The sequence below is a fragment of the Hemibagrus wyckioides genome, linkage group LG29 (assembly GCF_019097595.1).
Source record: "Hemibagrus wyckioides isolate EC202008001 linkage group LG29, SWU_Hwy_1.0, whole genome shotgun sequence".
Lineage (NCBI taxonomy): Eukaryota > Metazoa > Chordata > Actinopteri > Siluriformes > Bagridae > Hemibagrus > Hemibagrus wyckioides.
The window spans coordinates 7,662,189-7,674,836 of NC_080738.1; positions in this window are offsets into that span (position 1 = coordinate 7,662,189).

Here is a 12,648-nt window from a genome sequence, read left to right on the forward strand (position 1 = left end):
GACGTCCCAGTCGTGCGCCGAGTCTCTGGACGTCACAATCTCATTAGTCTCGTGCATGATGTCTGTGAGGGACACAGTGGTGTTATTCAACCATCTTGAGATCTTTATCAAGATTTAATTTCAACATATAAACCTAGACTTCATTCACTCTGGACATGCCACTTCATTGCATCATTCATTCATTAAACCACAAATTTTCCACTCTGATTGGTCAGAAGATTCATTTTCTATCACTAGCAAAAGTAGTTCCGGCAAATCACCAGTTTATATTAATGCGCTCATTAATACACAAAAACTATAATGTTACCAAAGGCCAGCGCTCGGTGACAGTTTTAAACGCAACTATTAATGCATAAAAAGTATGAGCTCGCATTGTGTAATAAAGAAAAAAAAACATTCATTGCTAGGGAAATAAAAATGTGTTATGAAATGTGTATTTGTCAAAGAATAAGCAACTTTATTAACAAAAAAATAGCTCTTTTCCACATAAGGTCGCATTACACCACCATCTTTACAGTCCTTGAGAGTGGATTCATGATTTTATGCCTACGCCTTGGTCTAAAATAAATAATACAATAAATGCAATTAAAAAAGTGAAAGAGATTGTAAATGGTGTGTATATTATTGGGCAACAAAAACACTGAGAACAGAAAAGACGTTTCTGAAATATAAATGCATAGAAAATAAAATAATCTGGCAACCTAGTGCACATGCTAGCCAATCGAGCAAACCTTGGAATAAAAATAAACCAGATTTACTCTAAAAAGAAATTTTATATATAGTTGCCGAAAGTTGTGCTGAAATTTCAATAAATAAATGAAATAATCTGTAAAGATTCTTTTTAACATATTGGACACCATCAAAGTCTAGCTTCAGTGTATGCAAAGTGACCTTTACTGTGACCCAAGGGAGACATTTAGCATGGAGATGAAAATTACAGCAGGGAGGTGAGACGAGCTCCGAGGCCCTGAGCAGAATCCGAAATGACACTTGCGCATCAGATACACACTCATGCTCAATTAATTCAGAGCCTTCGAACAAGTTTCAGTAAGCTTGTAGTTTTTAGTTCAATATGTATGTATACTCCAGCTTGAGGTCCAAAATCCACACTGAACTTTTGGTGCAGACTATGTGCTTGAAGATAAATTAAATCCATCGCTGTGTCTCTCCATGTAGGTCAGGAGTACATGGAGAATACAACCAGACCAGATAAACCAGTAGCTCATTACATAAAATATATTCATGCAAGGTTCCAGAGATTCCAGTCCTCAACTCTGTTTAAAAGAGCAATCGATTAATATTCATGTTGAATGTATTTTGTGCTCTGTAGAGTTTGGGGATTTAAAGCACCCGAATCTCATTTGCATGTTTTCTTATTTCATGTATTCGCATAATATTCGCATGTTAGTGTTTGGTTAGGGTTTGTTCGGAAATTAGGAAGACTGTTATTTTACGGTCTATTATTATATTGTGCTACATTCAGTTCATTCAGGAATGAGCGTGCTCGCTTCAGGTGTCCTAATTCTCCACAAAATGCTGGGATAAACAGAAGGATGAAGCGTTTGGGGTCAAAGCTTACATTTTCACTGTGTATAATCTCTCAGGAGATTCTGAACAGAAGAGGAATGAGGCCACCACCAACACCCCCACCATGCCATCAACACACCACCATCCCATAACGGATATTGGTGTCACTATCATAAGGGCAAAGGGCATGCAGTCTAATGGGAAACTAAAATGTCGACTCAGCTTCAAAACAGTGTCCGTGAACATTAGATTATTGCATGTCGCTTGCCTGGTTTCAGTTCCAGTCCATTGGGATTTGGGTAGCGCAAGACAAAGCAAAGAAATAAAGGTTTTAACGTTTATGCAGGAGATCAGATATGAAGCTCACTGGCTAACAAAAGCCTTGTTCGTTGCCACAAGAACGTAAGTGATGCAAAACAATTTATTCATTCGTTCTTTCATCCACAGTAACTGCTTTATCCTGGTTGCTGTGGTTTAAAGCACTAATATGTTTATATCTTGAGAAGCAGAAATGATTGTAGTTGTAGTTCAAAAGAAATGAATTAACTTTCGAATCACTGTGGAAGTTAGCAAAGCAAGCTAACTGTACTAGCTGCAAACGTTAACCGGAGGCACCGACTATTACCGCTGCTTTCTTCCCAGCTTTAGGAACATCTCTAAGTGGTTGTATACAATAGGATAAGCATGCCAAGCTGTAATACTATGAGTGGGGAACTGAAGAAAAGTCTGATCCCACACACAACAGGACTGGTCTGAGGACACGTGATTTGGCATTGTGCGTAATTTTAAAAATCATTTGTTGCATTGTCGCTTTGTCGCATTGTGGCATTATAGCTCTGTTTTGCTGTTAGTCGTCCTGTTTCTTTCTAGCTTCATTGTACTGTAGGGCGATCAAGACTCAGTTACCTAGTTCTTGAGAAGTCTTCTCTGCTGCTTTCGATACTGGGATCAGACCCTCCACCTCCTCGCCGATGTGAGCTACTGCGTCTCCATCCACGTTTTCCATCTCTTCCGTCTTGACTTCAACCACATCTCCAACATCTACTAGTCCTTGTTCGTCTTCGTTCTGTTTCTCGTCAACTACTATTCTGACGGTTAATTCATCATCATGCTCTTGGTCTTCTGGTTGTGTTTGTTTAGACAGATTGAGCTGTTCTCCTTTCTGGATCTTTGACTCTATATTTACCTCCATGTCTTTTTTCCACCCCTCTTCTTTTCCAATTTCTCCATCAGTGTCTTGTGTCTGCTCTTGACCTTTTACCAGCTCAGACTCCTCTTGCTCTTCTTGCACATCTTTTGGTACTGAATCAAATGACCAAACTTGGGATTCATCTCGCTCAGCATCCATTTGATCGATATGGTCTTCTGATTCAGGCTCAAATGATTCTTTTGGTTCTTGGGTTGACTCCATTGAATCTCCAGCTAAATTTTGAACCGGATCCCCTACCTCCTGCACTGATACTTCAGCTGATTTATTCAGTCTGTAAATCAACTCCACAGGTTTCTCGCCTGGTTCCCGACCCATCCCTATACCCTGTCTATCTTCCTGTTCGTCTGGAAGCCCAAACGTTTGCTCAGATGAGTTTAATTTTGGGTCGGCTCGCTCCTGCTTTTCATTCTCTTCACTGAGGATTGTTGTTTCTTTATCTGCATGCTCATGCACCACTGCAGCTAATCCATCTTCGGTGTCATCCGCTGTCGCTGGAGGCTCCTCCGCTATGTTCTCTTGTGGCCCTAGTTCTTCCACAACCTGTTCAAAAACCGCTCGTACCGCATCATTCTCAGAGATTTTCACAGCCTCCATAAATGCAGCTTTCACAGCATCCATGACATCACCCAGACTGTGTAGAGCAGAGTCAGGGCTGGGTGATGGGAGAGCAGCATCTGAGGGAGCTAAGAAAATGTCAGGCATTAATGTTACTCTGTGGAAACATTGCTTCATAAGAGCTTTATATTGTTGAATTCACATATCAATAAAGAAAAGTATACTGTTATCGATGTGGTGAAACCTCCTGTAAGATTTTTATTTCACAGTTACGGAAGAAGTCTCCAGTGTCAGAACTTGAGAACAAGTTTCCAATAGGAAAATCTATAAATCTATGTAAACGATAACAGGATGTAACTTGTTTCCCAGACATTTTACAACTATAAACGATGTGTTATTCCTCAATGCAGGGTAATTCTTGCCACGTTTTTATGTCATAAACAGAATAAAACACTTCCCAATGTGCTGTTATGGGAAAATAATGAACTTTGAGGTGTTATTATAATTATAATAATCTTATTTATTATATTGGAATAGCCTTCTTATTCACAGGATAGATCAGATCACACTTACTTTCATGGCAAAGAAAGAGAAAAAAAGCAACTGATTCTAATTTCAAAACCAGGACACGAGTTTTCACTCCTGCAATCATTTCCCCTCAATCAATCGCACATGTATTATTGAAAATGTCCAGTTACAGGCAGTGCAACTACTGAAATCAATAATAATAAAAACAACCTTAGCTCCTAGACCAATAAATACAAATTTGGGATGTAATAACATGTTCTACTTCAATCATTATCCTGAACTGAAGAGTATCCTGAGTATCATTTATTGATCAAGAGTATCATTTATTAGAACTGGATAGTTTTATTCCTATCGAACCTACCTTGAGACTGGCATAGATGCAGCAGCAGCAAGACCACTAACAGGCCTTTATAAAGACAGAGTTCCATAGTGATAGACCACAGACGTCTGGAGGGCCTTCAAGTTGCTCTTTTTCTGATGAGTGTTTTTGCAAAAATGCAAGAGGAGACGTTAAACAGCCTCCTGCCTTCGGTCATCCAAGTAAAGATGTGTGTGTGCATGTGGTTTGAATGGTGGATGGTCATTTGCGGTTAACGTGAAGCTTTGTTCCAGTCTAAAAAAGTCACACACTTCTGCAGAATGCCATGCAGATCCTAGGCCAGGCCACAGCGACATGTCACACTCCTGCTGCAAGACTTATTATAGCAATTATAAGCAAGCTGTGAGGTTGTCGGGGCAATAGGCTTGGCTCAAATGCTAGGAAAGAGAATCCAGTCTGCAACATGGCTTCCTGGGGTCACCTACAATCAATTTAATTACTGTATCAAGACTTTTTTTTTTTCAGAGGAAGGCTTATTTACCGTAGATCTCCAGTCAGAACTGACATAGAGAAAATGTACTCAATTCTGATCAGTATATTCATCATAGCTACAAAAGGAACTGGTTAATAATGTGTACTACTTCCAGGAATATACACTTTGAGAGAATGTGATAGAAATGCTTGTTAGCTAGAATCATTAGCATAAAAGTCTTTAGCATGATCCATTTCTGATCATGTGGACTCTCTCGTTGAGGCGAGAGAATGACAATTCACACAATAATCTTTTGTCGTTTTCCGTACCAAACGAGGAGGACAGAAAACCTCCAGGAATCCGAGTGGCCATGTGCACTACACACTTACGGTCAGTTGAGTGAGTTTCTTGAGTGGGTCATACCTTGTGGATGTGTGTGATATTTGTGTCATGCACGTGAATTTGCCGTTTTTTTTGTTCCTCAATCCCAATGGTAGGTGTTAAAGGACAAAGAATTTCTGTATTTTCCTGCTGCTGAAGCAGTGACTATCCCACTGTGTCCTTAAAACCAATACAAATGTTCAAATTACACATTAAAACAGTGATTATGTTGTTGTTGTTGTTTTTACATTAATAGACTTGTTCATGGAGCATTTGTTTCCCCGGGATAGACAATCACTGATCACCATTGTGTCCAACAACCCATACCTAATCACCATTGTTTCCAGCAATCAATCACTGATCACCATAGTTCCTATCAATCTCTGATCACCATAGTTCCTATCAATCTCTGATCACCATAGTTCCTATCAATCTCTGATCACCATAGTTCCTATCAATCTCTGATCACCATAGTTCCTATCAATCACTGATCACCATAGTTCCTATCAACCAATCACTGATGACAATTGTTTTTATTAACTGGTCACTGATCATAATTGATCATATCAACCAATCACTGATCACTATTATTTCCAACAACCAATCAGTAACCAATCACTGATCATCATAGTTCATATCAACCAATCACTGATCACCATTATTCCCATTAACCAATCACTGATCGCCATTGTTCCCATTAAACAATCATTGATCACCATTGTTCCCAACAACTAATCACTGATCACCATTTTTCCTATCAACCAATCACTGATCACCATTGTTCCCAACAACCCATCAATGATCACCATTATTTCCAACAACCATTCCCTGATCAACATTGTTCCTATCAACCAATCACTGATCACTGTTTTCATCAACCAATCCTTGATCAACATAATTCGCAATTATGTGAATCACTATAGTTCTTTTCATCCAATCACTGATCACCATAGTTCCTGTCAAACAATCACTGATCAACCATTGTTTCTAAAAACCAATCACTGATCACCATTATTCCTAATAACTAATCACTGATCACCATTGTACCTATGAACCAATCACTGATCACCATTGTTCCCATTAACCAATCACGGATCACCATTGTTCCCATTAACCAATCATGGAAACCATTTTTCCTATTAACTAAGCCCCGATCACTATAGTTCCTATCAACCATTATTACAATGAATAATCATTGATCAACACTGTTCCTGGCGACTAATCATGACTAGTCACTGATCACCATTGTTCTTAATGACCAATCACTGATCATCAAAGTCCCCATCAACCAATCACTGATCACCACTGAGCATTGTAACATTTTCCAACACAGGAAAGTCTCCAAGGTTTCGCAGTAATAACAAAAAAGCTGCTTTATTTTTCACAAGGAGAAAAGAGAAATCAGTGAGGAAACATTACACCTCACAGCGGGAACTAGTGTCTGAGCCGCTGTTACTTACAAACAAATCAGAATCAACAGCGTTATAGCGTTAGCTGAGGAGTGTTGTTAGATGAATGTCTCAGCAGTTAAGGATCAGCTAACAACCAAACCGGTGTAACTCCCAGGCCTGCCAGACTGTACAGCTCTCGAACGCCTGCTTTAATAAATCCTCAGCTATATACCTCATTTGTAAATTGGCTTCAATGAAAGAATTTGACAAATGAATACATTGAAAATGTATTTCTGTTATCTAGCACTCTTGCACTCTGGTTCTGTACAGTACCTGACTAAAACACTTTGCGCAGTGCTACAGATGGATTACTTCTCTAGGGAATTGTGTTTCATTCCTCGCTTTACTGTTCTCCAGTTCGGCTTTCTGTGTAGAGATTTGTGCTTGTGTGTGTGTGTATTCTCCCTCTGAGCTATGCTAATGCCATCACATGTCACTCACGTTGCACTCACAAGCCAGGGTTGGAGAGAGGTGTTACCTTGTGACTGCTCAGGAGATGCAGATCCAAATGAGAGCTGAAAAAAAAAAAGAAAAAAAAAGAGCTGAAAGTGAATTTGAGGTTTTTAAAGAGCTCCACAAATTGTATTGTGTTTATTTGATCTTATTCACGTTAATAATGAAATAATTCCTGTCACTGTCTTGCACAGTCATCCTGATCCTTTCAGCTCTCTGGACTTCATCACTTGGAGGCTGCTGATAAGGATGGACCCACATGAACAGCATGTCAGCATGAAGATACATGAGATACCTGATGATATTACCGCATAGAAACCATGAAGACGAATTTGGAGTGCAATTGCAACACACTCAAGTCTCATCAGTGAGCAGTTCATCATTTCAACCAGACAGACTTCATGTTATTAGAATGAATCACCTGGTTACATAATTGCACTTTGTGACCATATAGTACCACAGTCGGAGAAGGGAAATTATTTATAAACGCACTCTCAGATGTCTGAAAATAAGGATGGTTTTCTTCTTCTGAGTCCCTTTTTTAAATGTATATCCTGATATACACCAATCAGGCATAACATTATGACCTATTATTAGGTGAAGTGAATAACACTGATGATCTCCTCATCATGGTACCTGTTAGTGGGTGGGATATATTAGGCAGCCAGTGAACATTTTGTCCTCAAAGTTGATGATGAAGGAGGAAAAATGGACGAGCGTAAGAATTTGAGCGAGTTTGACAAAGAGCCAAATTGTGATGGCGGATAGACGACTAGATCAGAGCATCTTCAAAACTCTTGCAGCTCTTGTGGGGTGTTCCCGGTCTGCAGTGGTCAGTATCTATCAAAAGTGGTCCAAGGAAGGAACAGCGGTGAACCGGCAACAGGGCCATGGGTGGTCAAGGCTCATGTGGGGACTGAAGCTGGACCGTGTGTTACACAGTTTGGTATCCCAGAGGAACTGGGGCTCAAGGTGAGGGAAATAAACCCCTATCCCCAATGGTGTGAGGCAAATGTGCTAACCACTAAATCAATAGATCAATAATCAATATCTTCCAATAGAAATGGTCCCTGTTTGCAACTTACTAGATTTCATCCTGATTATTTGCTAGGAAATAATTGTTTTTCTTTGCGGAATCAAGACTAGTCAAAATAGCACATGAGACACTAAGTCTGGAAACGTCGCTTCCTCGCGCGTGTTTGTGTGTGTACACGCAGAGCCGTCGGAGCGGATGTTTGATGTACACGAGGAGGTATCTAGGACATCTTTTTGGGTCACAAAACTTCAAAAGTCCATCATTTTTCCTTCGTCTCGTATGTAAATCCACGCGAAACAACAGCGCCAACATCAGAGGCGATCCCTTCGTCATAAATATTCACGCTAGAGTTATTCACGCCAAAGAGAACTTATCAAAGAGAAGATAGTGGGGATGAAGCCATTCTTCTGCTGCTGTGATCTCTGATGAATATGTGTGTGTGGAGAACAAATTTGTTCAATGATTCTTCAGCGCACTGACTTACATGATATTAATTCACGTCTAATTTCCGCCTTGAAGCTGAAACACTGGAGACATGGAAAATTCACATTTTTAAATATTCGGATTTTTACTGATTGAATTAACTCCATGACACATCCTGGCATGTCAGCTTGTTCTCTTTTGACAAAACAAGTTAGCTAGTTAGTTAAAGTGTACATTAGCCATTAGTTTAAAGCAGGCCCATAAAACTAGCGCATGTTCACAAAAACCGTCATGTGAAGATACCATTTTAGCTACCGGAGGGGGTTTCACTAATACAAATTTAGGCCAAACTAGCACTTTTGAATGTCACATCCCCCGCCGAGCCTCTCTAACAATGCCAGCCAAGGCGAAAATTGAACTCTGACTTCTAAAATAGCACAAATGTGAGAAAATTTAAAAAATAATGAAACAACTCAAACCTCAAACCCCGCCCACCCCCCACTCGTTCCAGGGGAAATTAGCAGAGCGCAGTTGATCTCTAGCCAACTGGCCAATAATATCGTTGGAATAAAAAATTTAGCGCTATTTCTTGCCATAAAAATAGCGCGGAAGACATTGTTTTACAAAGGAGAAATCTTTTCAGAATTATTGCACGTTTTCATTTTTTATTTATAAAGGACATATAAAAAAAGTTCGGATGATAAAAAAGAAGACAATGCCGTTACGCTGCGTTCTAAATAGAGCACTTATATAAGCCTTATGTAAGTTGGAGCCTTTATCAATATTTCATTGCCTCTGTGTTTGATGTTGCTACAGTGCTGTCTGCTTCATGGAGGTCCACAATCGTGTGTGTGTGTGTGTGCCAAAATGACCCCGTGGTTATAAGAGACCATGTCCTGTATGACCTTGTGGTGAAGACACAAAGTGAGGAGAAAGCTTGAGGGAAAAGAGACAAAGACAAGGACTGTGTTCCAATCCCATCTTTAACACACCCTTATTGACTTCCTGTCAACACTTCCCTTTGGGGAATCTCTATTGGCATGTTAAGGAATCATTCCAGTATATTATTAGCTGAAGTAACTTTTCAAGTAGAAATTTCATGTTCGTGCATTCTCCTGGGAATAAAAATTGAATAGCATCACCAACACCACCAAAATAAATAAATAAAATAAAATAAAAAAACTAAATTTTGCAAAGGTCCAGCTAAGATCCAGATCAGTAACATATATGACTAACAATAACATAAATAATTAAATAAATAATAATAAATACTTCATTCAAAAGTGTTCAAGATGATTGAATGGGGTCATTTAAACACTGCTAGTTTTCATGCATGATTTGAGCACGTATTTTTAAAGCTATGAATAAAATCAATCATCTGAGGTGAGACTCGTACCCACAACAATAGTGTTCTGCAGAAGACAACTAACAAATGTGTTATTCTACTACACCAGATGTAACACTTTAGAGTTAGTATATTATAACTAGTTATAGTCTGCTGTTGTTGATCCTAGTTTACGTTACATCGATCAGGCATAACATTATGACCACCTGCCTTATAATGTGTTCGTCCCCCTTTTGCTGCCAAAACAGCCCTGACCCATCATGCACTGTGTATTCTGACACCTTTCTATCAGAACCAGTATTAACTTCTTCAGCAATTTGAGCAACAGTAGCTCGTCTGTTGGATCGGATCGTACGGTCCAGCCTTGACTCTGTCACCAGTTCACCACTGTACCTTCCTTGGACCACTTTTGATAGATACTGACCACTGCAGACCGGGAACACCCCACAAGAGCTGCAGTTTTGGAGATGCTCTGATCCAGTGGTCTAGCCATCACAATTTGGCCCTTCATCAAACTCGCTCAAATCCTTACACTTGTCCATTTTTCCTGCTTCTAACACATCAACTTTGAGGACAAAATGTTCACTTGCTGCCTAATATATCCCACCCACTAACAGGTGCCATGATGAGGAGATCATCAGTGTTATTCAGGTCAACTGTGTGCGATCATAATGTTTTGGGTGATCGGTGTAGTACTACGTGAATTGATCATGCTCACACTACATCATTTAATCTAGTAATTAGAAATGTGTTTTGTCTCTTTTTATCAAGGCCCTGCGTTCAGCTAAATAAAGAAAGTGTGAAAGTGAAACAGGAGATATGAGCATGGCTTAAAAATTGAACTAGAGCCTAATACTGAACTTTTAGAGTTACAGAAAATGTACAAACAGCTTCTCGACCAATCGGCCTCGAGAATTCAACGGCGCTGTGCATTAAGGTTTGTTGATCCAGCTGTGTGAATGTAAAACCAGCTGTCCATAAGCAAAATTTATCTGTCTGTGTTTTGTTCTGTCTTTATAAACGCACGTCAGTGACTAGCTAAATTTGCCGACGTGGTTGTTGTCTACATAAAAATCAGTCAATTCCAATTTTTCCTTACAAAATACTCAAACATTGGTGGTTCATTTCACCATCAATCAGTGATGCCTGTGGTTAATCGGACAGCTGCTGAGGTGACATGGTGTTAATTATCGTAATAAACGGAGGCCATCAATTATTCTCCTGAATCCACAAGCTCTATTTCATGTACACTGAATACTCAAGTCTTGACACTGTATCTTAAAATGAGTGAGAAATGAAAGTTAAATTAAATTGAGCCACAGGAAGCTAAGCATGACTGGTATCGTCACTATACAGATCGCGATGTGTACTGCGCATGTGCGGGAATGCGTCTACTTGTTTGAAATACAACGAAAAGATTTATGGCAGTTTCGGTTATTTATAATACTGTTGTTGTAATACTAATAATAATATAATGTTATATAATGTGTTGTTGGCAGCAATTTCGCGCTTGCGCAAAACAAAACGCGAGTTCACGGCACTTTTGGGTATTTATAATAGCGTCGTTTTAATACTACAAATGTTATAGCGCGTGTGTTCGCGCATGCGCAGAACGCAACCCGAGTTTCCGCACATGCGCAGTACAAATCGTGTAACATTGCGTAATGGCAATTGTCACAAATAAAAACAAAATGGAGTCGCTGATGCTTCAGCAACATGGACCTGTTACTCCACCACATTATACACGAATTCTAGTGATTACAATTAATTAGTACACAGGTTAAACATAATGTTTCCAAGATGCTGAATAAAGAGTTTTAAAATATTAACTTGTGGCTTTAATATATGAAATATTTCATGGCCATGACATACACTATATTGCCAAAAGTATTTGCTCACCCATCCAAATAATCAGAATCAGGTGTTCCAATCACTTCCATGGCCATAAGTGTATAAAATCAAGCACCTAGGCATGCAGACTGTTTTTACAAACATTTGTGAAAGAATGGGTCGCTCTCAGGAGCTCAGTGAATTCCAGCGTGGAACTGTGATAGGATGCCACCTGTGCAACAAATCCAGTCGTGAAATTTCCTCGCTCCTAAATATTCCACAGTCAACTGTCAGCTGTATTATAAGAACGTGGAAGTGTTTGGGAATGACAGCAACTCAGCCACGAAGTGGTAGGCCACGTAAACTGACGGAGCGGGGTCAGCGGATGCTGAGGCGCATAGTGCGAAGAGGTCGCCAACTTTCTGCAGAGTCAATCGCTACAGACCTCCAAACTTCATGTGGCCTTCAGATTAGCTCAAGAACAGTGCGCAGAGAGCTTCACGGAATGGGTTTCCATGGCCGAGCAGCTGCATCCAAGCCATACATCACCAAGTGCAATGCAAAGCGTCGGATGCAGTGGTGTAAAGCACGCCGCCACTGGACTCTAGAGCAGTGGAGACGCGTTCTCTGGAGTGACGAATTGCGCTTCTGCATCTGGCAATCTGATGGACGAGTCTGGGTTTGGCGGTTGCCAGGAGAACGGTACTTGACTGACTGCATTGTGCCAAGTGTAAAGTTTGGTGGAGGGGGGATTATGGTGTGGGGTTGTTTTTCAGGAGCTGGGCTTGGCCCCTTAGTTCCAGTGAAAGGAACTCTGAATGCTTCAGCATACCAAGACATTTTGGACAATTCCATGCTCCCAACTTTGTGGGAACAGTTTGGAGCTGGCCCCTTCTTCTTCCAACATGACTATGCACCAGTGCACAAAGCAAGGTCCATAAAGACATGGATGACAGAGTCTGGTGTGGATGAACTTGACTGGCCTGCACAGAGTCCTGACCTCAACCCGATAGAACACCTTTGGGATGAATTAGAGCGGAGACTGAGAGCCAGGCCTTCTTGTCCAACATCAGTGTGTGACCTCACAAATGCGCTTCTGGAAGAATGGTCAAAAATTC